Raw genomic sequence first — 26,406 nt, 5'->3', positions numbered from 1 at the left:
GAAGCTTGCAGTAGAAGGGCTGTGCAATGCTTAAACACTCTACATAAATATTCCTGACATGGAGCCCACCCCTCCTCAGCACATCTTCCTCTGAAGCTGCTGAACAAGGGAAGCACTGGCCATCTGTGATGCTAATGGCAGAAGTGCATTGCTATGTTTTCTAAGAAATATAATTATCCTTTTAAGAAATAAGGTCTGATATAGCTTGGGAATTATTTAATAAGGAACTGCACAACATATATCAGTGTGATATTTTTGCAGTGTGCATAACTTATGGTCTTAATTCCCCAAGGCTGTTAAAAGTGTGATAATTGCTGAATGTCTTCTATTACTTACTTCCTTTCCTCTTGTTAGCTTGGTTTGATTTAAAGACAGTCCCAGTGACATCTCGGCTGAAAATCATGTAAAACGTGGTAAGTGGGTATTCTGAATTAAATGGGTTTGTTTTCCTAAAGATCATTAATGTACCTGCTCACACATTCCAGGTTTAGCTAATCCTATTGAAAAACGTTACTTTGTAACATTTGGTTGAGCACACATTTACTCAGGTCAAAGATAAGGTGACAGAGGAAGCTATGGAAAATATTAAATTAACAAATCTATCTGTTTTTTAATTCTAGTGTGACTGTTATTTTATAAGCCAATCTTGGAAATGTTGCACTTCAATTTGAACAAAGTCAGTCTGTATCAGGGACACTACCTGATGCACCTGTATGAGTCCTTCTAAGGGCAGTGTGACTCTGCTGTTTCACTTTGCCATACTTTTAGGGTCAGGATTAACCTGACAATGATTTCCACATGGGCATAGTGAGGCATGAATAAATAACATAGCAAGAATCACAAAGGTGTGGTCTTAGATGCCACTGAGGAGGATTTCTGTCCTCTGCATGAGCAATAGAAACCCCTGTATCAGCTACAATAAGTCAAATGTTGAAGAGCATCTGGCAATTGTTCAAACGTAATCCACACCTAAGATAAAATAATGGTAGTCCAAGATTGCAAAATTACTGAAGAAACAGCAGTGAATTTAAAAAAATGGCTTTATAGCAGTGCGTAGTTACTGCCAGGGAGTCTAAGGTAGGTCCAAAATCAAGAGACTGCTCAGCAGAACTTTGCATTTCAATCACATATTGGGGCAGCGCCTTACGAGAGTTCCTCACTAGAAGGTGTTTGCAGTTGTTTAAAGTACTACTAAATTAAAGAAAAATTTACTAGACCTCAATTCTGATTTGTTCATAATTATCCTTTCTATGCCAGGCACTTTGCAGGAGTAATGTTCTGACACAGTTCCTACTGTTTTCTTTCATGTATAAGCAAAATTATCAAAGGAAAAAGAAATGGCCTATTAAGAGTGCATGCTGGAATGGCATGAAGTATCTCTGATACGTGCTGAGCACCCCAAAACAACCCAGAAAGAAAAGCTTCTGAAGCTAAAGTGGTTTCAGGTGGCTGCCATATCAAGACTTCTTAAGCATTATTTGAACTGTTCTCAAGGGAAAATTTTAATGATGCTCTTCAGGCACTTTGCCCCATGACATCCATTAATACTGAAAGAAGATGTGTCCATGCATGCCTATCAGGGACCTTATCCTGCCACTAAGAACTGGTATCTGCTGGTACGTTATCAAACAGGGACTTCTGACTCATTCTGTTAGTGGAAACAATTTTATTGTTACATTAAAAGAGTCATTGTAATGGTTTTGTCTGTAATGACAAGGCAGCAAAGTGCTGTTGAAATGATACAGAACAGCCAAGTGCTCAGACTTTATTTCTTTTTATATGGACAAGTGGACACAGTTCAGCTGTTAATGCGAGTTAGCATAGCACAAGGACATTCCAGTGTAAGAGATAAAAACCCCTGTGATTTAATTGGAAACAGTAACAATCCATAAAGATGTCTAATCCTTTCTGAAAAGTATGATTGCCGTGCCCCAAGTAGGTATTTTCACAAGCTGCTCTGGAAACAGATTTGGTTTTTGGAGTTCTGGAAGTAGCTGGATGAAGTGACAATTGCAGGACACTACACTGAATCAACATCATCTTTAGGTGAGGGCTGGAAACATAATTTTTTGGTGGAAAAAATTTTCAAATGAAAGTGAATTTGGGAACTCTGCCCTGTGACACTGGACACCTGCCTGCCTTAGGAGGGTGAGGACAGGACGAGGGGAGAACATGCTCTTTGACTCTTTAAAGAGGGAGGAATTATTGTCGCCTTGATTTCAGTTTGGAGTCTTTAAAAACTAATTGAAAAATGTGTGAAAATCTGTATTAATAAAAGGCATAATATAAAACCATTACTCTGACCAGAATATAGGGAAAAATAATCCTTCTCTTTGAGAAGTATTTGTCAGTCAAGTAGCTCCTTGAGCATGATTACTTAAAATATTCTTATAGCATGTGCTCCATTCCGTTAAAAGGAGTGGCTATATCTGATTCAAGCTTTTGTATCCTTATCTTCCTAGGCTAAGTCAGATGAACCATACTAGACTCTGTTTTTAGGTTATTTAATATAATTGAAGGTTGGGTGACTATGTGTGTGACACATAATCAGCGCCTAATAAATAGGCAGCCTGCCTTTACTGGACAGATTCCCAGGGTGCAGATCAGTGACATGCATTTCACTGCCTTTAAAGTCTATTTGGGATCAAATAAAATTTATCCTTGTGTAAGGGTCCCGTGCAGACGCTTTTGTGACAGCAATGGCTCTTTAGATCCCAGAGCAGCAGCAAAAGGACAGGCAAACTAGCTATGTGTTTAACATCCTTCACCCTCTGTTCACCTGCTGGTCCAGGCTGAGTGCTTGGCTCTAATCAGCTGCTTGGAAAAGGAAATTCAGGGTGCTCATTCTTCTGCAAAAGAAAAAACATCTGAAAGTATCCAGTGGATGGATTATAAGAAACAGTGATGGGGGCTTCTCGTTGAGTTTTCCTCGCAAATTTTCAGAATCTGTACTTTGAGGTAAAGCAACCTTGAGTCACTGTGGATGGCTATCAATGTAAAAGGAAAAAAAAATGACAAAAAGGTACATGCATTTTAAAAGAATGGTTGAGATATATCTTTACTGTGCATACTGTCCAGTTATAGAAGCCTTCTCACTTTTTATCAGCATTTATGGAATGTTCCTCTTTTGAAAACAAAGCTGCTTAAAATCACAAGTCAATATAAAGGGCCTTTGCCCTCAGGATTTCAAAGCTCCACTTTCTTCCTACACTTGTAATGTAATTCACTGATGTGTGAATTCCACAGTATCAAGTATCCCTGCTGTTGTAGCAATGTGTCTTACACTGCTAACAATTTACACATGAGTATCTCCTTTGCATATTTGGAAAATAACTTTGAAATGCCTCCAGAAAACATTTAGAAACCCTTGCTTTCTCTTAAATAAAGCCACGTGTACTGACATTTTTCTTATTTTTGCTAGAAGGCAATTTTTTTAAACTCTTTAAAATCTTTGTCTCTATAAAGATGTCTATAAAGTAGACATCTCTCAAAAGAGTTTAAAAGAGTTTATGTTAAAAGTTTCAGAAGTGAAATTTGTATTGTGCATAATCCATTAGAAAATCTTTCCCCTTAGGCAGATGAAGAATATTTAGGATTTTTCCTTCTTGTTTTAATTCAGATACTAATAGTTGACCACAATGGATATTTATATAATGTGCAGACAAATATTCCATCTTCCACAAACAGATTTGCCAAAGTATTTGTCAAAGTATTTTAAAGCTTTATTGACTTCAATTTTCCAGTGTGCTTAGAAAAAGAAGTGAAGTTTTGTAAAAGCAGATATTATTCTCTTGTCTGTCTCAACCTAAATTTTTGAGGACTAACCTGGTCACTTTGTCCTTTTCCACTTCATGTTCCAGACTTCATATATGCAGTTTATTCTGCATATTCAGCACTGCTTGCCTATGGGAAAGTCACTAGTGAAAAATATTACTACAGCTTGATGGTGAGCCCTTTGAACTGCTGAAGCCAGCATTTAATATACTTTGTAATATGACAAAATTGCTGTTAAGTAGAAGTTGGAAAAGCTGCAATGGTGGCTAGGAATGCAAAAGGATGACCTGAGGAGCTGTAGGATGCTTAGTTTGATATCAAGGTCAAGCAAAATAATCAGAAAGGCTGCTGTGGGATGTGAAGATTATTAGCTGAAGAACATAAGAGCAATTAATGTCAGTCAATGTGATTGTTTCTTTTAATTGAAAACCACTCATGTCAAATAAACCAGTCTATCAAATAATCATGATTCCACAAGGAGACAGAATAACTGCTTTAGTCTAACAGTCTTTGTGCTGTGTGTTGTAACTACAAGCAAGTGAATCTCAGCTTTGTGAGGTCATTTAAAAGTATCACAGCTCAGCTTCACAATGATCTATTATCCCATGTGGTGATTAGCTTGCAGGTAGCTCCTCTGATAGCATTGCAGCCAACAAATGTCAATGTCACTTTCTGAATACCTTGTTTTTCAAATATAAACTTCTCTCTTGACAGCTAACTTGCACGTACGCAGAGATCTACTGAACTCGTCTGGTCTCTTGTCTTTGCACCCTCTGCAAAATCTCTGCTTCCACTATCAGTATAATCACCCCATTATTCCATTGCTCCAAAACACCAGTGGCAATTTCCTTCCCACCTATGAGGCTGAACAGAACTGTTGTTCTTTTGGTAACAATGAAATGGCTATTTTGTAATTTTAAGTAAAGAATTGAGAGAACTCTGCAAAGTTCCTGCAAGTCAGGATGCATCTGCACCAGAAGGGAGAGAGACGGGAATCTCCTGATCATCCCTATTTATTCATCTTTGGTTCACACTGTGGAATGATTTTGGAGAATATGAGATAGATTACCTCCTGTTGAATAGAAACTGAAAGGATGCACTCTGACCACTAACATGCATTAAAATCAGGGTTATTGTTACAGCGCTGGTGTCAGATTGCCAGCACCAGCAACTTTGAGCTGCAGACCTACTGCACAGATGCAGTCATGGCTTCCAAATTTCCTCAAAATCATGTGTCACATTATCAGAAATGAGTCCATACCTAAATTTTCATGGCTGCATTTTTATATCTTATCTCACATTACAGTGTAAGATTTATGTGGTTGCTTCAATGGAGCAAAATTAATTTTGCTGGTAAGGGAAATGGGTATGAAGGTAGTACATTATCTGAAAAGGACAGTTAGATTAATAGATTGGTTAATAAGGGAGACCATATTGAAGATAAAAAACTAACTAATAATAGTCAAGAAAGCTGAGTGACCTTGTCGGCAACTAAAGGCCCATCTCAGAAAATGAGACCTATAAACAATTAATGAATATTTATATCTGTTTGTTCAAGTAGGTGGTCTTTAAATGGACAAGGGGAATTAAACCAGTTACATATATCTCCTGTACTAATGGTGAGTACATATCCCTAACTAGGTGTAAGTGACTCTGGATGTCATTATTTATTTATTGTAAATAACTAATTTATTTATTTACAGTATTTACTAGAGTATTTATTAGAAAGCAAACTCTGCAAAAGGGAACGTGAACATTCAAAAATAATTTTGCATCTGGTTTATAGTTTTGAGCTAGGGTCTCATCTTGAATCTCTCAGAAATTAACAGTCCTTTGGGGATGTCTGGAGTTACACATAATTTTCCCAGATGAATTATGGTATTTAATTTGAGGGGTACTAGTACATTTTTTAAAAACTATTTAGCAATTTTTCTTCTTGTTCTGCCAGTTTTTGTGCTTATGCCAAGAAAAGTAGTATTTTGAATTTAAGATTTTGAAGAAGTTGGCACAGAGTCTTCAGTGATGGAGCGTCTTGGCTCATTTTATTAAAGCAATATTTGCAACAGCTGTAGGCCTGTCCAAGCACCTTTGCTATGAAATCCGTAAGGACCTTCAGTCTTGTCATGATGCCAGAGAGCTTTCCTGACTATTGAAAGCCCACATTTTCCTGAACTTCTGACTATCAGCTCTCATGTCATCTTGTGCAGTTTCAGCAGAGACTTACTCTGTAACTCTTTAGAATCCTGTTCCAATAATATCTTTTTTCAGTCTGCTTCTAAGATAAATGGCTTTGTTGAATTAGATCAGCAACTTCAAGTCTAAGCCAGATTTAAATTAAAATGGTATTTACAACATAGGCTTTCATAGTAGAAAAAAATAGTGCAAAAAGTTAAAAACAAAGTCAATATCATACTTACCAGAGAAGATTTCTTTCAGCTGCCCTAGCATCCCAGCTAGGATTTGTGAGGCTGCCTAATGGCTTCTGTGACTTTATTCCAAATATTGCTCCTGACCAGAGTTTTGCGATATCAGGGTAGGAACAGGGAACTGTAATTTTTTTCTCCTCTGTGATGTTTCATCCCCTTACCTCCATTACTGGATAGTTTTCCAGTTTCAGCTTTCTTTCCTTCTTACTGCCCCTGTACAGTGGATGGTGGAATAAGTTTTCAGAGGAATGTTTCTACTGTAGGGTCCTTTTGAATTTTTTTATTTAAACATTCTATGATATTTGCATAAAATTTATGCAGAATGACAGAAAACAACAACTTTGTGTTTCCAACACACTCTGTTAGAAACAGGTAACTGGGTTTGCCAGATCAGTTTTTTGTTTACATGTTTTGGCTGATTGTAGAAATGCTTTTCTGTGGTAGTAGATGGGCTTTCATGGATCTTAAGTCCGTCTCCCTTTAGATGTATTTAAGTTGCTAACTAGCCAATCCTAGTCATCAATCCTAAAACTCTTTTCTGATAGAACTTTCATTTCCATATATATTTTGATGGTTTGGTTTTATACTCAAAGAGAAGGAGTCAAAACCAACCATATTTTAATAAAATAAATCTTAGATGAGCTTTCACCATATTTAAAAATATTTGATTTTATTTATCTACAGTAATTTTTTTGAAACACACAATGAACACAAGAATTCTGTTGCTTACTTGAGCCTTGTGCATAAAATGCTAGACAGGTAAATTGACTTCATTTGAAATGCTTTCATCTTGAAGATTTTGCAGGACTAGAAGCTGTGTTCTGAGTAGACAGCTATTGCCTCATGGAATTTAATCTCCATGGCAATCCTGGAATCACAATTTTGTACGTGGTTGTTTGCCTTTTATTCATAGGTTTTGTTTTAGTTCAGATACAACACAACAAAATAACAAAAAGTTCTCCGTGAGTTCTACAAAGCATTTTATTGTTTCTAAAGATCACACATTATAACCATTATCAGCTTTCAAAACCTGATGGGTACACAGGTGTTCAAAGGATTTCTGATCCACACAATTATCTCCGTAATACAGATGCAGAAAGCCGTGGCAGTGCTCCATCATGCAAGCTTCTTCTTGCAGTTTTCTGTCTTTACATTTGTACTTTTGTTTTCATTTATCCTGTTCTCCTTCCCCAATCAGCATATAAAAACTCAAACAATTTAGTAAAAGCTAAATGATCAGAAGAAAAGTGAGCTTAAAGCTCCATTAGCCAAGGTACTACAAGTCCAAAAGCATAATAAACAGGCTAGCTAGTTAAAGGATCTTCAGAAAAGAACTTAAGAAAAATTTCTTGTCATAAATTTAATTCTCCTCTTTCCAGAGGGTTGAGTTTTGTATTCAAGAATTTGACATTAGAAATCCGTGTGTATGACTCTCAGCACGTTTCCTCTTTAATCGTGTCCTGTAGCATATTTTGTGTCCTTTGGGGTACAACCTCATTTTCAGTCAAGTTAAACAAAAAAAATTAAAATTTAAGCTTAGGGCCTTCTTCAAAGTTACTTCTGTTCTCCTGGATGTTACATGTAGAGTTGGGTTAACTTTATCCCTATCCTCTGGAGATTACATTATCACGGGCAAAATTGCTATTGCCTATGGGGAAAATCATTCCTTCTTGATTGTCCAGATGTCAGCTGGAGCAGACAGGTATTGTATAATAGTAACTATTCTTGTTTCTTTCTCTCTGTGCTATTCTTTACCTGACATCATGTATTGTGTAACTCAGCATACATTTACATAAAGTGATCATACCTTCATAAAAAATACCCTCCCAAAGCATCAGATGCCCTTGAAAAACAAAATGGAAGTAATCATAACGGGATTCTGGCATCCACTGAATACCATTACCATAGCAGCAAGGGCATACAATAAAAATGTAGTAGTCATAGTTAGTAATTAAGTATTATAAGTGAAGGAGTAGATGTGCAGTATGGAAAAAGCCTGCTAGTGGTTTGTGTACAAGAAGTGGTCATCCCTAGATGTTTAGCTCAGCTAAAACATTTCCCTTCAGGGATATGAACTCCAGAGCTGCCTGAGATAGACATGGTAGGTACTCTGAGAAGTAGCTGATCCTTTATTTCCACCAGAGATGGAAAAGGGAAGTCGCAACAAAGGTTTAGAAAATAGTTTTTATTACCAGATATTAGAAAATTGTTCAGTCTCTGGGAGCTAAGAGAGACTCTCATTGTCAATGGGCCCTCAGAAAAGTTCTTAATAGCAAATTCAATAAAACACATTCGAACAGCAAAGAAACAGTTTAGTAGTTTTGTATTCTAATTAACCATTTGACTACTGCTGAATGGAGTATGTAATTGTAGCAGAGCTGTATCTTGCATCCTGTCAAATCAAACCTCCCTGATACATTACAAATATGAAACACTGATTCATATTACCTCAATATGGCAGTGAAGGACTTGGGATAAATTGGAGAGAGCAACTAGCTCTTCATGAATTTCATTGTCCTTGTGTCGAATCTGATGATTTAAAAGGCTTTCTGGAATACAGAAATGCCTCTGCTGGACCTTAAGTGGTCAGATCATTAATTCTGCACCTCACTGTGAGCTTTGACAGGTTTCACACAACTGATAGAATGATCTATTTCACTGTAGTGGCAACCAGTTCTGGCCAGAATCAGCAAAGCTAAAACATTACTTATTTTTACATGTGGCATTTAAATTCCCTGGCAGAAACTTAAGGAGATCAGTCTTGGGGATTCTGCTCACAATAAATAATGATGTCAGCTGCTTGGCTGTTGAATTTCAGTTTTAAAAGCCAGTTCTATATTTATTCTCCAGTTTCATGGATGCAACTGTTGCAGAAGCTTATGCAGAAGCAGAACTTGGTGCAGAGACAACACAATTTCAGATTGGCACATTGCCTGCTCTACTGAGGGAGTCAGCAGTGTGCCAATGCAGCAGATTTCTGGGGTCTAGTGAGTGGTTAATGGGGTCTCTGGGGTGCCCCCCATCCCACTCCTTAGCATGTCACCTTCAGTCAGGAACAGAGGAGACAATGCCTTGTATAATGTAGCAGGGTAGATCTCTCCTCTGTCACCAAGGAATCCTGGGGACCAGTGTGGTGGCTTGTCTTCAGGCCCTCTGAGGGAATTAGTTCAAACTTGTTTGAGAAAACTGAAGATCCTATTTGACTTTTAAATTCTGCTCATTAGGAGACCCTTATTGCCTCTGCTAGCTTTACTTCCTACTCATGTAGTCAACACAATGAAAACCTCAGTAAGGCCAACTACATTTAAGAGTATGCATTTCTTTTGTCATAGAAAATAATAATGTTTACAACCACAGATTTCCTTCACCCCCCCTAATGCAGCTCAGCAAACTCAATCCTGGCTATTAGAAACTCTTGGCTTCTTTCCATGTTGCACATTATCACTTGTCACAAAAATGCTGCAAGTGAAATGATGCCCTTTTGTTAGGTCCACAATGCAATTACCTTAATGTATTTGGCACTGACATGCTTAAGTAGACTAAACACCTCTATTGATATAAGATAGGGAATGGTACAGCAGCTCATTCAGGCTTATATTGTGTTGGTTTTGCCAAGGCTGTAGAGTATAAAACTTTTCACCAACATGAACTGACATAATTCCTAATGCACAGCAGGACTAGTTTTAGTGCACTGGCAGAGATGGTTACTTGGAGAGCAGAGCTGTATATTAGAGTCTGCTCTTGCATCTGTTAGATCATATTTATGTGGAAATGAATTTTGAAAGCATATACATCTCTGTCCTTATGACATCTGCTGAGCCTCTTCGCCCTTTATCCTTGCCAAATCTGTTGGTTCATGTAGCTTCCTTCAAAGGATCTGCAGGATTTCTCAGTTGCATAAAGTGTCAATAATCCCATCACAATCTTACAAGCATTGCATGTAATTCACAGTGCAGAGCTTACATACAAATTAGAAAACTTCATTTTAAAATTCAAATGTTGGTATACAAAACAGCATCAAAATGAATGGAAAGAGCAAGATTTTGCTATTCCCCATACAACCAGCTGAGCAGTTCACCTTTTCCACTCTCAGGAAGAGGACAGCTTGTTCGTGCTCCTCACAGCCCCAGGCCACAGTCTGGCTCCCAGAGGTTTATCTGGGGATTCAGAGAAGGAGAAAAAGGCGTCAGGCAGGTTCCCTCCTCCATTTACTGTCTGCAGATCAACACCAGGCTTCTAGCATGTAATCTGCCAAAGTTCCTGTTATCCCATTCCCAATGTTCCCTTTATCTCAAAAGAGATGCTAGTTGGCTTAGGATGGGGAAATAGAGGTCAAACACAGTCAGACTTTGATTGTGTGTGGATGTTTGGGTTTTATCTTGTATCTTAAGTTTATTCAACACTACCTTTAAAATACTGCCAGCAATTGTTCTGCCTCTGTATATTTTTGACTGCTCTGTCCAGTCTGAATTTGAGTGGAACGGGGCTTTCCTTTTGGAAGAAACTGAATTTTTAGGAGACTACCCTCTCCATTGGGGGAAAAGTATTTCTTGCAAAATGGATGGAATATTAGTTTGACCATTACAAATATTCAAAGGAGTAGCATAGCATCTGTTTGTAATTTAACTTGTGTCAAATGCTGCAGGAGGCCACCTTACCCTTTTGTGATCTCTCCAGCTGTAATTACAGCTATGGTTGTTCTCTGCTGAGTTACCTAGAAGCTCTTTGTTGTAGGACTTTCTCTAGCTTGGTTATTAAACTTCTGACAGAGCAGCTAGTGACAAGTGCCCATGATTGAAGGCGATGCAGCTGAAGACTACTGCAAGTGATGTTACTTGCCTGAGGTTCAAACAGGAAGAGAGGCTGAAATCACAAAAATACACAGGAATTAAAACTAGCAGATGAATTTTGTTGTGGAACGAACGACTCTCTGGCTCTGAACAAAAAACTCTCTGAATTCTTTCGAAGATCACATTTTGGCAAAGGATCCTTCAAAATAGTCTGAGTATGAAAAAAAATGGCCAAGCACATCTTCTTTCTGTCAGATATGACTCTCATTACAGATTGCTGTATTATTCTAATCCAGGGTAGGTGATATGATGTCCAGTCAAGGAAGTGACAGCTATTACCAGATAATACTGCATTAATTAATAATGGGACTATGGTAGAATTTTTGAAGAAGAAAATACACTTGGCTATTCATGTTCCTGTTAAGTGAATTAACTATGATTAACACTATACAGGCACTCTGAGAAAAAGGGCATGCTTGTACCCTCCAGGATATTTAAAGTAGAAACCTCAGTATACACTGTACAGCTGCTTTTTTTTCCCAAGGAGATGAGAATGAATTAAACCTCGCTTTAAAAACAAAACATAAATTACATGATACATAAATAATACATTGCATTCATAGAGACTAGTGAAAAGATGAAATGCAGTCCATTAGAAGTGGGTTTTAAATAAAAAAAAAATTACTTTAAATAAATACTATTTTCTATGGCTGGAAGAAGTCTAACCCAAAGGGCAGTATGTGGGCTGCCATTTGAGACTGTCCCCAAGGACTTTGACAGCCATGTCTCTTTCTTACTTACCTTTATTTGGCTGTCTGAATTCTCCTTTGCTGGAATGCTTTGCTAGTTATTTAGGAGAAAAACCTCAGTGTTAGCTGACTTCCTGAAGAAAATTTTCAAGAAATCCAGTTTCAATAAAAGATATGAACACATTAGATTCGGATATTTACTCATTCCAGTTATTTTTGACATATGAAAATTAATAAATCTATTATCATGGTAAACAGATGTCATTAGCGTACACGTGTATTTGAAATTTGGTGAAAAAATGCCTAAAAAAGCCTTTGAGAAAAATTCTGAAATATATTTGAAAAACACAGCAGAAAAAAGTCTCTCGCTTTTTTAAACTAATAGAAATTAATGAATATCTTATCTTGAGTTGAAAACCATTTTTTTTATTATTGTCACTACCACTTTATTCTTTCAGAAACCCTTTACTAGTCCAAAGTTATAGGCACAAGGCTGTGGGGAATAAATATAGCAAAGCAATTTAAGTTGCAATATTTGTTCTAACGTGTTTCTTTTATATTCTGGCTAGGGTAAATCACATATTTGATTCAGTGACCAGAATTTCTGATTTTTAACGCTAATGTTCTAGTTGTGGGAGGACTGTAGTTTTCATTCTAACTCTGATTTTTTTTCTTCCAAAAGAACTAATCCAGTCAGGACAATTTTAGAGAGCTGATATACTTAAATTACCTCTCTGAGTTAGTTAATAGACAGACATGTTGTAGCTGTGCTTCCATTCTTTCTGAAAGCAATACAAATAATTTTCAGTTCATTTGTATTTGTACATCCTAATGCTGGAATATGGAAGACAATGAGGTGTCCACCGTCCATTCTAAGGGTATGTCCAAGTGAAACTCTCAGGAGGAGAGCATTTGTCTTGCTCTACTTCCACTGGAACAATTATAAATACTGCAGGAGAACACAAATCTGACAAAACCTAGAGATATCCCCATTGTGTGTTCTTAGCCCAGCTTTTGACTAACACATTATGTTCAGTTTTACGTTTGTTAAAAGAGATGCCTCCATTGCTTGAAACCAATAGCCATTTAAGAACTCCCAGGTATGCCCTACTTAAACTTGTATCAAGCTTACTTTATTAAATTTCTTTAATTTGTTTCAAAAGTGATTGAGACAGCATTGAGAAAACAAAAGCTATTTGCAATATTTTTTAATCCTTTTAACAACATTCATTTATTTCCCTAAGGCTGGGAATCTAATCTGAGGAAACGAAACATATATCCCTATATCAGAATGCTGTGTCATGAGTAGCATCCCTGGTGGCTTGACTATCTGAAGCATTATTGCTATGTTACCTCCAAGTAAAACCCAGTGTAATTTATCATATATTAGTTCTCATGTCTGTGCTAACTCATTCTGCATTAATTTACGTGCCTTGAGGCAGCACCACACTGTGTAAAGCACAGTTGCAAAGGAGAGAGACCTACCTAAAATTCCATGTTGAATTATCAAAAGTGAGCACAGAAGAAAGCTTTAGCACAGTGTAATTTCTGGTATAGAAAGGCTCTTTTGTTCATATTTAAGACAAAATAGGTTCAGACACTTTATAATGCTGAAGAAAGAAAACATGAAATAAAAATAACATCTGTGAATCTCCCATTTGAATGTACTTTCTCAAAATGGTGCCATGAGCAAATTCAGCCTGCAATATATAAGAAAAAAGTCAACCCTGAAAATATATAACTACTTTTGCAAATATTAATTGAGGTGTCAAACCCCAATCTGGCAGTGCCAACATGGAAATAGAGGTAACCAAAGCCTTCAGATCTCAGACTGCCATGCAATTTCCCATAATAAGAGTGGCAGAGATGGAGCAGCAGGAGGGTAACGTCATTTAGTGTTTCCTTTGTGGTTGTGCACAAAACCTAATGTCAATAAACATTCAAAGGAATTATCTTACAACATACCACCAAATTGCACTGCATTTTTTAAAGGATAAATTCACTAAAAGATGTAGGTGGTAAAGAGTAGCTCAAATATGAAAGGAAGTATTAATTTTATACAAATTTTTCTTTAAATGAAGCAATGGCATAATTTTACTTCTACTAGGTTTTGTGAAAATTTTGCTAGAGACTTGACTGTGGATAGAACAAGGCCTGTTATTAATCATGTGTAACCAGAAAATGAGAAATTAAGGCACTGGAAGACATATTCCAATGAATCTTCCTACAGCAGTGTAAGTTCTCAAACACACCCAACCCCATTTTTACTTTTTATTTAATGTTTTTCTCTCCACAGAAGAGTTTGCAAAATTAGGCACCCAGACATTTCTTGGCTGCTGAAGCATGCTGTCTTGCAGCTCTCTTGGAGTTTGCCCTTTCTGCAATGTAAAGCTAAGCAATTGAATTTGAGAAATGTTGGTGAGGAGATAAAAAGTATTGTGCATCACTCCTGTGGAGGTAAGCTCTGGGAGAGATAAGGGGAGAAGAAGGATGGGAAAGGAAGATAGTAACATCTTTAAAAGACTGAAGACACTAAGGGAATAAATGTCAGTGACTGTAAATGTTTAATCTGGAGCTTGCACTTCAGACATTAATACACGAAGAGAATTTCTCTTTCTCCCTTTCCCCATCTGATTTTATCATAAAGATTATTTCTATTTTGTGTGCTGATAAACTTTGAAGCTTGACAAAGAATTTATTTATGGAAAGAGAAAGAGTTGGTTTTGTTTGGTTGGTTTTGTTTTGGGTTTTTTTTTTTTTTTGTTTGTTTGTTTTGTTTTGTTTTGTTTTGTTTTTTTGGGGGCCCATGTTCCTCTCTGATGTTTTCTCTGCAAACTGGAAAGAATTTCAGCATAATTTTTCCTGGTGCTTCAAGCTCTCTTTGTCAAGCTTTGCTTTGTATTTAATGCTTTAAATTCTGTATTCTCATAACTATTACTCACATATATTAAACTCCTTGGACAATGGTATTGTAGTGGGTTGACCCTGGCTGGATGCCAGACACCCACCAAAGCCACTCTATCACTCCCCTCCTCAGCTGGACAGGGGAGAGATCACTCACCAGATACTGTCATGGGCAAACCTCAAATTGGAGATATTAATTGAATTTATTACTAACAAAATCAGAGAATGATAATGAGAAGTAAAACAAGACCTTAACAACACCTTCTCCCCACCTCTCCCTCCTTCTCAGCTCCAGAACCTGGAGCACTCCCTCCCTCTCTTTCTTCACTGACCTTGGTGTCTTCAGAGTTGTTCCTCTCTCATAGTCTCACTCTTCTCTGGCTGCAGTTACATCTGGTTTTTGCCTTCTTAAATATGTTATCACAGACATTTCCAACCGGCTGAGCCTTGGCCAGTGGCAAGTCTGTCCTGGAGCTACCAGGGACTGGCTCTGCCAGACATGGGGGGAAGCTTCTAGCAGCTTCTGACCGAAGCCACCTCTGTAGGCCCCCTGCTACCAAAAACCAGGCCATGCAAACCCAGTAGGGGTATTATTTTCAGAGGTGGACAAGATTAAGTTTAAATGGACTGCAGTTTCATGCATTTAAACACATGCAGATGGCCAGAGACAGACAAACTTTAAGGCCAAAACCACAACGTTAGTTTAGCATGCCAGACACTGGTGTCATGTCACTGTGGCTTCACAAACTTTCTTGCCCTTGAACAGAGTAAATTCTCTCCACTTGCTCATAGGATTGAGTTGAATTTTCTCAGTCTCTTTCCTAACTCAAACTTTGCTGACAAAGAAAAAAGTAAATCTGAGGTTATGTAAGCAAAGTATCTGATGGTTATGCATTCTCATTTCCTAACTCTGTTAAATCTTTAAATAAATAAGTTACATCTAACTTTGCAGAAGGCCAGCTGCTTTCATCAGGTCTCTTCCACTTTGGCTTTGATGGGGAGAAAAAAAAGTGTCCAAACACAGGCAATCCCCAAACCCAAAATGTACATGTTCAGATAAACAGAGGGAGAAGGGAGGACATGCACAGTCACTGTCAGCCAGTAACAGGATAGAATATCTCTTCTATTCTTGGGTTTGTCCTCTTTTGGTCTTTCCATGAAATTTCATCACTATCAATGCTGTCAAGTTTCCCACTGGCAACTGACTAGTTTTTTCAAGGAGGGCTTTCTTGTGAAGTCAGTTCCTCTAACAATGGATTTGGGCAAGTGTTTATTTTTTGATAAAACTCTGAATGCTAATATATCAAATTCAATAAAAGGAAACAGCAATTTCAAAATTATTTTCATCTTTTCTTTTCTCCTTTCTGAACCACACCACTAATTCTGTGTAACTCCTTCCAGGCTGCAAAATTTCCAAACGTCGATTTCTTCAGAGGAAGGGAGACTTATTTTCTTGCTTTTTTTGGTGCTTTGGCATCCCTTTGATTCTACATGTGCACAGAATCCTATAGGCTAGCAGCTCTGCAACCTTTCCTACCACATCCTGTGGATGATTATGAAGCATGAAGGAAACTGAGGATGACTGAGTAAAGATATTAGCATCCTCTGGAGGATATTAGGAAGCTGTGCTAAGGGATGCTGGGAAAGAGGGAAGTAGAAATCAATAACAAGAAACATTATGTTAGCACCAGAGACACAGAAGTCAAGCAGCTCTGGAGAATCACTCTGTTCTACTGTATAGGTACAGATGAAGCTGCAGGCACATTGCACTGTTGTTCCAAAGATTCAGCTGACGTGTTCAGCTGATGGTGCAGGTTTCTAGTGTAGTTAAAAGCTGTTCCCACTTACTTCACTAGTTCTGGCCCACATACTGTTTGCAAGCTGAACCATCTCTAATGTCCTGCTATTAAAAAAATAGTCTGCTCAATAAACAAGTGAAACTATTACTGGAAATACTTTTCTAGATTGATCCCAAGTCTCACTGCTATTATTGCTGACTCAGAGTGAGTAACAGCAGTGATGGCCTCCTGTCCTTGAAAAAGAAACTCAACAGTTTGATGATTTTGTCAAATTTACTTTTCCATGCCCACATAGTAAACTACAAAAGTGAGACATAGGACCAAACTCCTATGGTGTCCAACTTAAGTCCACCCAGTGTTGCTTTTTTCCCTCCTTCTGGAAATGATTCTTTATAAAGCAACTGCAAAGTGCTGCCAGCTCCATATGTGATAATGTGCACAGCAGCAAACCGTCAAATACTTATATCAAAGGAGGTAATGAGAACAAGCTGAGTAATTAGACTGGCCTGAGTAGAAAGGATCTAGCAAAATTTTGAAATGCCATTTCAATTTGCTGTATCTCTCTATCATGTTCACCATCATTCCTTCTGCAATTGGATTTTATTCAGTGAAATTGCTGGGGGCATTCAGACGTAATAGTAAGTTAAGCATTTGTGACAGTGTTAGAGAATGTGATAATGGTAACAGTAATCTATAAATGGAAAGTTGTAGTCAGTTGTAGTGATCTAAAGATGTGGGCATAAGAAAAATTCAGAGCTAAAGTATTGGTTTTTCTATTGGAAAACTTCTGCCTTTTTTTTTTTCTTTTTGCTTAGCTTGAACAAATAGTGCAGATATTGTTTGACTGTATGTCCTTGTAAAAGCTAAATGAGAAAAAATTTTAAGATACAAATTATATCTACTGATTTCATCTACAATGGATGTACCGAGAAATCATAGGTAGGCTGGGTGGAGATTATTCTCAAATTTAGCAGAAATTGACTGTTTATTGAACCAACAAGTAAGATTAGTTTCTTCACTGTTATCACCTGTTAATCTCCTATTACTATCCTACTAAATGGCATTTTAATAATCTTATCTGTGGAGTGTTAAATTCCCAATTTTTTTTTCTAAAGAAATGAAAAACAAAGAAATACAGAAAAGACAGGGCATGAAAAGAGAAAAGAACAGGACTAATAAAAACCCAGGAAACGAAAGTGGAAAGGCAGTGATAACAATCAAGAAACATAAGTAATAATCAAATCTAATTTCAGAGAGAATAGTCATATTGCTGAAATCTTCCAATTAGGAATGCATGAGGCTGACATCCAAGTAGCTTAAAGAAATAATCTGAAACTGAGAAGCTGCTGTTTAATACATTTAACAATAAGATGAAATTCTCAGATGTTCAATATAAACTGCATTCCCATCTGCTCACATAACTATTGGAAGGTGCTGCATGTCTATAATTCAAACCAGTTTTTTAACATTGAATTTCCACTGACTGGAAGGCCAGGAAAACCCTCTCTTGAAGAGCTTGTCAGCTGGGGGCCTGCTGGTGGGTAGATCCCAGGCAGCTCCTGGCTGACAGTCCCACCCTTTGCCACTGCTCCTCTGCAAGGCCCTGGGCAAGTCACAAACCAGCTGCTCAGAGGTATCTCTGGAGGGGCCTCACCTCCGAGTCTGGGTTTCTGCTCTCTACGTGAACAGAGTAGTAAATGGCAACCCTCTCCTTCACAGGCTGTAGATGGCTAAAAACCACCAAACACTTAGAGCTGATGTCTTGTATGAGCTGATCACTGTTTTATTCTCTCGTGTACAAGTTCACTGCCAGCTCACAGATTTGTGTTGCCTTAGGCAAAATGGAAAACATCTGCCCCTCATACGTCTGCAGTCACCCATAAAATAAGAGTCAAAAGACATTTAGCTGCCTCTGCTACCTTTCTCATTGCCAGCCATATGTATTTTATATTGTAAGCTGCATCCAGCTTAATGTTGTACTGCTTCAGATTGTTTTTTCCCCCATCCTTTCTGTGGGTATATGAAGTACAGGAAAAGACTTTTCAAATTCATGTTCTCCATAACAAAAGCAGCAGTAGGATTTTCTTAAAGGAAGAGAAAAGAATGTCTGAAATCACATCTGTCTTCATGTATCATGAGTTAAGATTTAAAAACTGAGAAACAGGAATAAGGAGGCAAAATTCTGGAGGGAATGAAGCTCTCAAAGATACAAGCTCAGAAGGAAATTAAATTCATAGACACTGCTGGAATGGGGACAAGACCAGGACTAAGAGTTGGTAAACTTGTAGTTATCAGAGGTGGAAAAAAAGGCATAGAAGAAAGTAGAGAAGACATTACAGCAAGACAATAACTGTTTTAAAGAAACTAATTGAAAACTCAAAGCAACTTTGATGCCATTCTACAGACAAAGAGAGAGACCTGAGGCACAGCATTCATATTTGATCTAAAATCCTTATTTTCATGCCTTTTTCCCAAAATAGATATTCAGGAAGTGAGTGCATCATGTATGTAATTTCTACTTATACGTTTTGGGTAGAATACTTTTTGTAAAAATCTTTAGAGACACCACACCTATGAAAGTTTGTTTGCTTATTTATAGACAAAATAAAAGAGGAAATTCAAAATTAAGTTGATAGGTCTTATATACTAAGTAATTACTTTGTCACAGTAAAAAATGAAATAGTGATAGGGATGCTGAGAACCTCCACCAACTACCCCAGTACAAATCTTGTAGATATTGAAATATCCATATGTATTACAACTCAAAAAAGACTAAAAAATCCCCCACTGCACTCTTAAACTTTAAGTGCACCAGGCAGATCCTAACTAAGCTTGCTTAGTGCAAAGACTTTTTCTACTACTTCTTTAGAGACTGGATGACTGGATCAAAGTTTCTTCCTGATTTTCTTTTTTTTTTTTTTTTAAGGTTCCAGGTGGCTGGATGTCCCCCAGCTCTATCCTCTACTCATAGGACAATCCTAATTCTTGCTTAAACATGAACTGAGTTTTTCTGAAGATTAAAGTGTAGGGACTCATCCAATATGCCTTTAGGAAAAGGCATTTAGATTTCATTCTTATTTAAAATGCATAGGCTTGTGCATGATTACTTAGCATGTCATGCAAAGTGTGTGTATCAGTAGGGAGTAGTGTGTACATTTAGCTTCTTAAAAATTATTCTTTTTTGAAACATGTTTATTTTAGGTCAGAACTCTGATCATTTAGTTTTACTGTTTATGAAATTTCAGTTAGAATATTCATTCTGCTTGCAATGCTAAGAGCTTCAGGGGGTAATTTGCACTGGTTCTTCTGTATCCATTTATTTAGATTTTTGCTTCTGAAGAAATCAGCAAGACAAAATAATGTGTTTCTTCATGAGAGCAGAAAACAGTGAATTTTCATCATTAAAAATGCCTCTACAATGTACTTTTCTTTTAAGGGGTAAAATTGTAATCCTTTATCCTTATCTCTTCATGAACTTTCTTTCTTTCTTTCTCTGTTTGGTCAATTTCACTTGTTAAATTCGATAAACTACAGCATTCTACATGATACTACATCAGGCTTAGATTTTTAATTATTGAACCCATTTTAACTACTGTTTTATTTTCTGTGTGTGGGAAAAAATAGTGGTGCTCCAAATTGCCATAACAACAGGCTGCACTCCTTAAAACAAGATAAGCTGTGTGTCAAAGTAAAACTGTTGCCGTGGTAACCAGTTGAATATTTAAAGTGCAGCATCCTGGTTTAATCAGTCAAATTGCCCCTTTTCCAGAAATCAACTGCATTGACATTCTTACAGCAGAAACAGTGAAAAAGGCAAAACATAGAAGTTAATAAAAATTAATTTCTGCCCTGTATGTTCCCTTTCTGAGAGATTTTGTTCGAGAATAGTCACTTAAACTGCTCCTTTCTAACAAGAGGGCAAATACTGGATCCTTTTATCCTCGAATTCTCAGAAATTCCTGTCATCTGTTCAAGATATGCTTCCCCTAAATAGGTTAGTAGATATTAGCATGTAAGAATGTAGTTGCACGTTCATAAAACCTCCTAGAGACAATAATACATATTTGTAACCTATCTCTTTGGGAAGACTTAAAAAATGGCAGTTGACCTTAAACCAATCCATTAAATCATTATCTGCCCTTTAAATGAACTTTATTATTAGATGGTCAAAGCCAAATGCCATTTCATCCTTTAAAAATTACTTTTATTTTTCTGATTTTTAATTTTTTTTTTAATGTAAAGAAAAATTTCATGCACTGAAAATGAGATTGTTTTCCTTTGGAACTTTGAAGAAAAATACTCAATTATTAAACTGTTTTGATCTCAAAAAATAGTTTTGCAGTATAGATGTCTGTTGTACCATACTTAGTTGTGTTATGCCACCTCAGATTGCTGTATTTTTGGCCCTGAAAGTCAATGAACCATAAAGAAAGTGACATTTATGCCTCAGAAGAATGCAGAAAAGCAAAAAAAAAGTAGATTTAAAAGGCTACACATATAACCCACAATCACTATATTGTTCTTTTGAGATACTGGTTGGTATGACAGAGGGTGAATAGGGTCCCTTACCTGTACACAGCTATTGTACAAATCCTAGCTCACCTCCCAAGGTCTCTAGGAAGTGCTATTAGCCTATGCTTCCTAATAACGATTTTGAGTCAGAGAGCCTGACTCTGAGTCTCAGTGGTATAGTTGCTTGTCCTACTTCTTTTTTAGCCTAGAGAACAGAGTGGTTGCATAGGGAAAAAGACAGATTCTGCAGATTTGGAATGGTTTCCTTCTCGTGAATGGTCAGTCAGTGCTGCATTAGGAATTGTAGCAAGACTCTCATAAAAGAGAAATAAAATAGCCTCTTTTAAGAAAAATATTCATAGTTTTCTTAGACTAAGTAGAATATCACAGATGTCGCGTTGCTTTTTCATGAAGAGTTTTAAAAAAATCTATGAAATTTCAAGCATTAGGTTATTTTTTCAGGTCCCACAGAGAAAATATATACTTTTCTATCCTGTTTTCTTATTTCTGCCCGTTCTATTAAGCCTTACTGAAAAAAAAGCAACCCAGGACTTCAGTGAGGCTTTGCCATCTCCTGATGTAGTACCTCTATGCAAGGTAGATATTCACCAGGTTTATCCTGGTGAATAAAGGAGGAAATCTTCCTCCAAAAAATGCTGAAAAGTTATTAATTTCTAACACAGATCAATATTTAATTCAGAAAATATTTAATATGATTGTAGAAAAGGTTCAATTGTATTATGCTTGCATAAATTATTGCTACTATGCTACAATAGTTTGAGGGTGACATCACTGCTGAGACTTTCAGAAATTAAATGTAGATATCAGCTCTATTTTCTAAGTGGCTGTCGAAACATTTTTTCCTGCTTACAGTGATAAGTCTCCCTTTCTTCAGGCGCTACAGAGACATTGTTTTGTTACTGATATGAGGGAAACTGCTAGATCTAGCTGGCCAGTATAAATTCATGATATCACAGTTAATTGTCAGTTAATCATCAGCCCTAAGATGATTGAGGCTTCAAATGTGTTGAAGTGACATGGTCTGGAATCCTTTTTCTCCTGCCACAAACAGCATTCTTCAATTCTTTCGAGTGACCATCAGCTTTAGAGTTTGAATGTATCACATGACTCTCTGCCACACCACAGATGTCAGGGTCTACGAGTCGGCCTTCTTGGTGAATGAGAAATTGGACCAAAAGTCTACCTTTTTTGATAAGGTCAAGATGGCTACAGCAGCCTGTTAACTGAAGTAGTCCTCACAGAGTGAAAATAGCTGCTCTCAAGAATCCTGGTCCCAAGTACTACTTCTCCTCTGCAGGAAGCAGATGGTTTCTGAAAGCTGACTTGGAGGATATTTTTATACTGCAGCCGAGATACAAGTGCAGCTTATGAAGACAACGAGCGAATCGTCAGTAACGGGGAGCTCAGTGCAGGCTGCAGTCTGTGGGAGGGAGCTTTGGTGAAGACGCACGCAGGTATTTTATCAGATGCCCTGACTCAGATAATTTGCCTGAAGCTGAGCGTTACCACATGCTATCCTCGTGTTACTCCTGCAGCAGAAATCTGAAACTAGTTTAGAAGAATCCAAATGAGTGAACTTCCTTTAGTTGCGTAAATACAATCTCAAGATGGAAAACAAACTTACCTACAATTGTTGTAATATACCCAAACAGAGAGAAGGACCCAGAACTACACTGCAGCATTTCTTCAGACTAAATGGTGCTCAGATGCAACCATTTTAAAACTACAAGTAAAAGACAAATATCCTTGGCATGCTGCCTACAAACATGGATGTGGAAGGCAAACTGAAAATAAGACCAGCCACTGCAGCTGGTGAAAAGTCACACAGCTCATCCAAGCCACTGAGGCTTGTTCCATGCTGAGCTGCCTAGAGCTGCCCACAGACTGACAGGAAGATCTATTTGTCAGCAGGAAGTGTGTCCTCCAGATGTGCCCACTGCTCTGCTGAGTGCCTAAGTGGGTATTTTGGCCCAGACATCCATGAAGGGAGTGTCAGCTGAGGAAGGATATCTCAGTGCTTGAAGGGCTTCCCACCTCATGTCTCGTTGTCCACTGCACTGTCATTTCTATCACATCATGTGTCCCTCCCCTCTGGGTGTGGAGCCTGTGTGGGCAGCACTGTCCTGCTGATGGCCATGGGGTGAGGCACAGGGCTGGTCCCCAAGGCTGCAAGGGGTCCTGCCACCTTGCCTTTGGCCTTGGGCCATCCCTGCCCGAATGCCCTGCCATCCATGGGCCCTGGATGCTCCCCTAGAGCTGTGTCCACTCCGAGCTGCCTTGCTGGGAAGGACAGGACCCTCTCCTGGGTGGCTGCAGGGAGAGTTAGTGCAGGTTCCCCTAGAACCAGAGCTGGCAGCACAGGGCCCAGCCTGGGGATGTGTAGGGCCAGGGAATTCCTGCTGTCTGGCTTTGTAGCCGGGAAAACTGGAGTAAAGCTTTTGGTGGGAAGGGTAGAGCCCTGCCCTGTGGCCAGTGTCATGGCTGAGGTGCTGGGCAGAGCTGGAGAAGCCTCAGCACCTTCATGCCCTGATCCAAGTCAGGTGGGTTGTGCTCATCCTCTTGCATTGTTCTCTCCCTGGTGCTTTCCCATCTGCAGGTATTTGTTTATGTTGTTCACAGTTAAACGATAAAGATTAAATAACATAACACTTCAGTCTGACATTTAGTGTATGCTACTTTTTTTTATGTGCAGATTGAGATAATATCACTGTACTGACAGCATGGAAATTTTCACTGATGCAAACAGAAATATGTACTTTGTGTTTTCCCAGACTTCTATTTGGATGAAATAAGCTCTCACTCAGACAAAAAGGCCTTTGTTATTCATGTTCTCTCCAAGTCTTAATTAGCAGTTGAGCTTTGAAAAAATAACAAGCAAAGAAGTCCAGCCTTCACAGCCATTTCCTTTGTGTTAAGGACAGAAGCAGCTGTAAGGGACACTGTGTTTCCTGATCTCTTGGGTTTATTTTATTGACATGTGTCTAGACTGTTTCTCCTAAAATGCCTACTGCTTGAGGACTGGCTTACAACTAAGCCTGGCCTGTCAGTTTTAGCTGGGGCTTCTTTGTTGGTTTACCAAACAGCAGCCACAGCTGGGTAGGTAGGATCTAACCCTGTTCTTGTCCTGATCTTGTGTTCCTTCAGCTACAACCTTCAGTCCAAACAGAGCCTGACCAGGGACTGCTGCAGTGGGTAATATTCTTGTGGCATGTGTAAGGCATTTTCTGCTGTACCAATGCACTATTTCATGGTACAGTAGCATTTTGCTGGGTGTTGTTTTTTTTTTTTTTTTAACCTCTGTAGTGATGTTCAAATCTCCTCCTATGCTACAACATTGTTTGGGATATTTCAGTCTTTGACTTTAATTTGCTCAGGTATTTGCTCTTTCTAAATGTATCTGTTGCATGTAATGTCTTCATACCACACATAATTTCATCTTTTCACACATCCCAGTAGCAGTTAGGAAGAAAAAGGGAAGTGTCAGTCTCAATATAAATGATAGGTATGACTTGTACAGATTGCTGCAGCACAGCATCCTTCTCCTCACCCACCTAAAGACATCACTACAGATAAACAAGAATTCTGTGTATCCTGTGCGCAAAGTTGACCTGCATACAAGGAGCAGCTTGGGTGCCTGTGGTGGCAGACCCAGCATAAATCAGTAGAGAAAATAAAATAGAAATCTACTCTGCACTCCCAAATTCACTTCAAAATCCTGTCTCCAGAAGGCAGACAACACCATTTGTTCTCAGTAAGACACAGTGTTAGCTAGATGAATACATGCCATTAAAACTGGCATGCAATGTTTAACATCACTACAAATCCAGAATAAATTCAGCTGCAGTGCTTTCCTCCTCCTTTTTTTCTCTCTCCCTTGGGCATTAATTAAACACAGCATTCACAAGCATGGACCCTTTAAGAATGATCATTCTTTACATATTACAGATGTCAAGCTGTGAATACATGGGATAGTTATATTAATTTCTAATCACTTTTTAACAGGCAGTGTCTGGCTTCTATGTAGCCAGCAGTAGATATCTGTAGGATTTTAAATACTTTTATCCATTGGCATGCAAATGCAGAACCAATTAGAATCTTATTGCTGGAGGTATGAATTTTATTTTTTAGAAAATATATGAGTAATCATAAAGAACTCAAAATTAGGCTATGCTACTCCTGAAGAGAATTATTTATCATTCATGCTTAAAAAAACCGCCTCGTGTTTATACAAATGCATGTGAGAAGTTCATATGGTATAAAAATATACATCCAAATGAGCCAAAAAATATAAATGTTTGGAAATTCATCAGAAATATGCAACATCTCTGTCAGAATGTCACTAGATTACAAATCCCAAAGAAACAAAGCCTTTTACTTCTGTAAAAAGAAATTACATATGCAATATAGTTTGAATTTTACATCTAATGTTTTTATTCTCAAAATGACTTGTTTTGCTTGTGCTTTCTTCATTATTTTGTCTTCATTGGTGCTTGAAAGCACGTTGTTCATTTAGGAAAAACATACCCCTTTATGTTAGCAAATTCTGCTACAATCAGTCCTTGACCTAGATTCCCACATTTCTCAGAAATTATGTTTCTGAAGTTGTTCACACTCCATTTCATAAGAGACTGAGTTCTTGGAATGTAATATTTAGTCAAAGCTCAGTGTGTGAATCAAAATTGGACAAAACTCACATTGTTCTACTCTCAAATGCCATTTTTAGCATGTGCAATAATTACTTCACAGCTGGCTTTAATAAAATGGGTGCTGGAAAGGGGGCAGGTTCATGCAATATTTAAATATATGTTTAGCTGGAAAATAAAAAGGAATTTGCAATCTAACTTTTAAAATGGTAGTGGTGACACAGAGCATGATTTTTAGTGCAGAAGGAGAGAGCTGAATTTAATACAAATCCCTTGTTGTAAGCATTGAAGTAACAAAATGCAGACTGAGTATTAAGAAAAATCCAATAGCTAGCACCAAAATCTCTGAGCTAATTTGTAGTCATAGCTCATTTTGACATCTTCAAAGAATATAGGATACTGTTTAAAGAAAAGAGGAAAATAGAAGCATTGTTTACCACCATACAGTCTCAATAATTAGGGAGAAAGATTACTTAGAATAATATTCTAGTGCAAGGTAATAATTTCTGTTCTTTTACCGGTGTTATGACCAAATTAGAAGTGAGAGAGGTGCATGATCAGGCTCAGAAACGAGGTGTGCATGAGCCTCCATGTCAGGACAGAATCTGTTCTTGCAGTATAAATGAGGAAACATCAAAAACACTGGAGACTAGTAAACATGACAGTCAAAAGGAAGACCAGATAGCAGCCAAAAATTAGAGCAAGGGGTAGTAGTTTAGTGTATCTGTACCTACCATGTCTAGAGCTGAGATTTTAGGCTAAAGAAAGAAAGATGACTGAAGAAAAGA

This window comes from Corvus kubaryi, unplaced genomic scaffold (genome assembly GCF_017639235.1).
Source record: "Corvus kubaryi isolate FWS band 111438036 unplaced genomic scaffold, C.kubaryi_AGA036_p1.0 71, whole genome shotgun sequence".
NCBI classification, from domain to species: domain Eukaryota; kingdom Metazoa; phylum Chordata; class Aves; order Passeriformes; family Corvidae; genus Corvus; species Corvus kubaryi.
This window is presented reverse-complemented; position numbering follows the sequence as displayed.